Raw genomic sequence first — 5,000 nt, 5'->3', positions numbered from 1 at the left:
TGATTTTGACATGGTTGGTGCATAGCCAAGTTCCATGATTTTGGATTTTTGGCTTGATTTTGTGACTTGGTGGTGATTTTGGTGAAAAACGAAAATCATGGTTTTGGAAAAGTGGCTGGACTCAATCCTCACAAATGCCTCCAAAGTGATGTGGGAGAAGTTTGGGATCAAAAGGAATTGATCTTGACATGGTTGGTGCATAGCCAAGTTCATGATTTTGGATTTTTGGCTTGATTTTGTGGCTTGGTGGTGATTTTGGTGAAAAACGAAAATCATGGTTTTGGAAAAGTGGCTGGACTCAATCCTCACAAATGCCTTCAAAGTGATGTGGGAGAAGTTTGGGATCAAAAGGAATTGATTTTGACATGGTTGGTGCATAGCCAAGTTCCATGATTTTGGATTTTTGGCTTGATTTTGTGACTTGGTGGTGATTTTGGTGAAAAACGAAAATGTTGGTTTTGGAAAACTGGCTGGACTCAATCCTCACAAATGCCTCCAAAGTGATGTGGGAGAAGTTTGGGATCAAAAGGAATTGATCTTGACATGGTTGGTGCATAGCCAAGTTCATGATTTTGGATTTTTGGCTTGATTTTGTGGCTTGGTGGTGATTTTGGTGAAAAACGAAAATCATGGTTTTGGAAAAGTGGCTGGACTCAATCCTCACAAATGCCTTCAAAGTGATGTGGGAGAAGTTTGGGATCAAAAGGAATTGATCTTGACATGGTTGGTGCATAGCCAAGTTCATGATTTTGTGACTTGGTGGTGATTTTGGTGAAAAACGAAAATGTTGGTTTTGGAAAACTGGCTGGACTCAATCCTCACAAATGCCTCCAAAGTGATGTGGGAGAAGTTTGGGATCAAAAGGAATTGATCTTGACATGGTTGGTGCATAGCCAAGTTCATGATTTTGTGACTTGGTGGTGATTTTGGTGAAAAACGAAAATGTTGGTTTTGGAAAACTGGCTGGACTCAATCCTCACAAATGCCTTCAAAGTGATGTGGGAGAAGTTTGGGATCAAAAGGAATTGATTTTGACATGGTTGGTGCATAGCCAAGTTCCATGATTTTGGATTTTTGGCTTGATTTTGTGACTTGGTGGTGATTTTGGTGAAAAACGAAAATCATGGTTTTGGAAAAGTGGCTGGACTCAATCCTCACAAATGCCTCCAAAGTGATGTGGGAGAAGTTTGGGATCAAAAGGAATTGATCTTGACATGGTTGGTGCATAGCCAAGTTCATGATTTTGGATTTTTGGCTTGATTTTGTGGCTTGGTGGTGATTTTGGTGAAAAACGAAAATGTTGGTTTTGGAAAACTGGCTGGACTCAATCCTCACAAATGCCTCCAAAGTGATGTGGGAGAAGTTTGGGAGCAAAAGGAATTGATCTTGACATGGTTGGTGCATAGCCAAGTTCATGATTTTGTGACTTGGTGGTGATTTTGGTGAAAAACGAAAATGTTGGTTTTGGAAAACTGGCTGGACTCAATCCTCACAAATGCCTCCAAAGTGATGTGGGAGAAGTTTGGGATCAAAAGGAATTGATCTTGACATGGTTGGTGCAAAAGTTGGTGCATAGCCAAGTTCATGATTTTGTGACTTGGTGGTGATTTTGGTGAAAAACGAAAATGTTGGTTTTGGAAAACTGGCTGGACTCAATCCTCACAAATGCCTCCAAAGTGATGTGGGAGAAGTTTGGGATCAAAAGGAATTGATCTTGACATGGTTGGTGCATAGCCAAGTTCATGATTTTGTGACTTGGTGGTGATTTTGGTGAAAAACGAAAATGTTGGTTTTGGAAAACTGGCTGGACTCAATCCTCACAAATGCCTCCAAAGTGATGTGGGAGAAGTTTGGGATCAAAAGGAATTGATCTTGACATGGTTGGTGCATAGCCAAGTTCATGATTTTGTGACTTGGTGGTGATTTTGGTGAAAAACGAAAATGTTGGTTTTGGAAAACTGGCTGGACTCAATCCTCACAAATGCCTTCAAAGTGATGTGGGAGAAGTTTGGGATCAAAAGGAATTGATTTTGACATGGTTGGTGCATAGCCAAGTTCCATGATTTTGGATTTTTGGCTTGATTTTGTGACTTGGTGGTGATTTTGGTGAAAAACGAAAATCATGGTTTTGGAAAAGTGGCTGGACTCAATCCTCACAAATGCCTCCAAAGTGATGTGGGAGAAGTTTGGGATCAAAAGGAATTGATCTTGACATGGTTGGTGCATAGCCAAGTTCATGATTTTGGATTTTTGGCTTGATTTTGTGGCTTGGTGGTGATTTTGGTGAAAAACGAAAATCATGGTTTTGGAAAAGTGGCTGGACTCAATCCTCACAAATGCCTTCAAAGTGATGTGGGAGAAGTTTGGGATCAAAAGGAATTGATTTTGACATGGTTGGTGCATAGCCAAGTTCCATGATTTTGGATTTTTGGCTTGATTTTGTGACTTGGTGGTGATTTTGGTGAAAAACGAAAATGTTGGTTTTGGAAAACTGGCTGGACTCAATCCTCACAAATGCCTCCAAAGTGATGTGGGAGAAGTTTGGGATCAAAAGGAATTGATCTTGACATGGTTGGTGCATAGCCAAGTTCATGATTTTGGATTTTTGGCTTGATTTTGTGGCTTGGTGGTGATTTTGGTGAAAAACGAAAATCATGGTTTTGGAAAAGTGGCTGGACTCAATCCTCACAAATGCCTTCAAAGTGATGTGGGAGAAGTTTGGGATCAAAAGGAATTGATCTTGACATGGTTGGTGCATAGCCAAGTTCATGATTTTGTGACTTGGTGGTGATTTTGGTGAAAAACGAAAATGTTGGTTTTGGAAAACTGGCTGGACTCAATCCTCACAAATGCCTCCAAAGTGATGTGGGAGAAGTTTGGGATCAAAAGGAATTGATCTTGACATGGTTGGTGCATAGCCAAGTTCATGATTTTGGATTTTTGGCTTGATTTTGTGGCTTGGTGGTGATTTTGGTGAAAAACGAAAATCATGGTTTTGGAAAAGTGGCTGGACTCAATCCTCACAAATGCCTTCAAAGTGATGTGGGAGAAGTTTGGGATCAAAAGGAATTGATCTTGACATGGTTGGTGCATAGCCAAGTTCATGATTTTGTGGCTTGGTGGTGATTTTGGTGAAAAACGAAAATGTTGGTTTTGGAAAAGTGGCTGGACTCAATCCTCACAAATGCCTCCAAAGTGATGTGGGAGAAGTTTGGGATCAAAAGGAATTGATCTTGACATGGTTGGTGCATAGCCAAGTTCATGATTTTGGATTTTTGGCTTGATTTTGTGGCTTGGTGGTGATTTTGGTGAAAAACGAAAATCATGGTTTTGGAAAAGTGGCTGGACTCAATCCTCACAAATGCCTCCAAAGTGATGTGGGAGAAGTTTGGGATCAAAAGGAATTGATCTTGGCATGGTTGGTGCATAGCCAAGTTCCATGATTTTGGATTTTTGGCTTGATTTTGTGACTTGGTGGTGATTTTGGTGAAAAACGAAAATGTTGGTTTTGGAAAACTGGCTGGACTCAATCCTCACAAATGCCTTCAAAGTGATGTGGGAGAAGTTTGGGATCAAAAGGAATTGATCTTGGCATGGTTGGTGCATAGCCAAGTTCCAAGATTTTGGTGTTTTGGCTTGATTTTGTGACTTGGTGGTGTGCCAAGAATCATGAAATTTTCAAAGTGGTGGTTTTTGAGTTTTGTTGGTTGGAAAGTGTCACAAATGCATGCAGAATGAGGTCTAGAAAGTTTGGTATCAAAACCAAGCCATCTTGATGTGGTTTTGAATTTTTGAAATGTTGGAAAATAGAGGGTTTTGAAAAAAATTCATGAAAATTCGAAACCTTGGCCAATCCTAACGAAACTTGGTGGGCACCTTCTTGATATTATTATGGGATGGACTGGAAAAAATCACGCAAAAATACGGTGTCTAGATACGTTTTTCCATTTTTCCCGATTTTCCACATTTCGGGTCTTTGGAAAAATAAAAAAAATACTTCCCCATGTCGAAAAATTCTAATTTTTTGCAGGCAATGTTGTACCATTTTTATGAGGATCCCTGCAAAAAATCTCGTGAAAATTCGTTCTCTAGGTCCCAAAACAGAACTTATGTCTACTCAAAAAAAGTGTATCTACTTGTACAAAAGTGGCTTTTGCATATTTAGCTATTATAGGGGGGGGGTGTTCCTCAATGCAGCCAGCTCTTGCACCATGGAAAATTCTGGTGCGGTCCCTTCATTCCCCCCTGTTTTGGCTTGCTTTGTGGTGGGGCAAGTCAAAACGCCCACACATGGGTGATCCACCAACTTGGGTTGGTGTCACCCGTTGTGGGCGGCGGCACGGTGGTGGCCGCCGTCGGTTCCGGCCGACCGACCCGGTGGGAAAAAATGTGAATCTGTTATGTGGATTTGTGGCACGCTGGTGGGATTTTCGTTGTGTGGCTCATTTCTAGACTTGTGAGCATCACGAAGGGGGTATGGCTTCCAACCGTTCGCGGGGAAGGGGCCATCATGTCTGGCTTGCTGCCGGCCGGGGGGGTAATGTCATCAGTCAGCGTCCGCTTGGGCTCACATTTGTGCTGGTTACGCCCAGGGTCATGTGGTTGATATTGAGGGCTTTATTACTCCCGGTCCAGTAGCGCGCGGCCACCACAGGGAAGGCACGGCCTCATCCGCGTGGCTTCTCCCTCACGAGCATCTTGGCGATCCGCCACGGTGGTCGTGCTGGAGAAGAAGCACGGATGAGACGGGTTGGAACTGTGGCCCGGTGCGATCGGGGAAGATTTGTGCCACGCAAATCGTTGGGTGGCTTATTCGAAGACTTGTGAGCATCACGAAGGGGGTATGGCTTCCAACCGTTCGCGGGGAAGGGGCCATCATGTCTGGCCTGCTGCCGGGCGGGGGGGAGTAATGTCATCAGTCAGCGTCCGCTTGGGCTCACATTTGTGCTGGTTACGCCCAGGGTCATGTGGTTGATATGAGGGCTTTATTACTCTCGGTC

The sequence above is a fragment of the Phaseolus vulgaris genome, chromosome 10, assembly GCF_051622355.1.
Source record: "Phaseolus vulgaris cultivar YP4 chromosome 10, ASM5162235v1, whole genome shotgun sequence".
In the NCBI taxonomy this organism is placed as follows: Eukaryota; Viridiplantae; Streptophyta; class Magnoliopsida; order Fabales; family Fabaceae; genus Phaseolus; species Phaseolus vulgaris.
The sequence above is the reverse complement of the archived record's forward strand: the minus strand, read 5'-3'. Positions refer to the sequence as shown.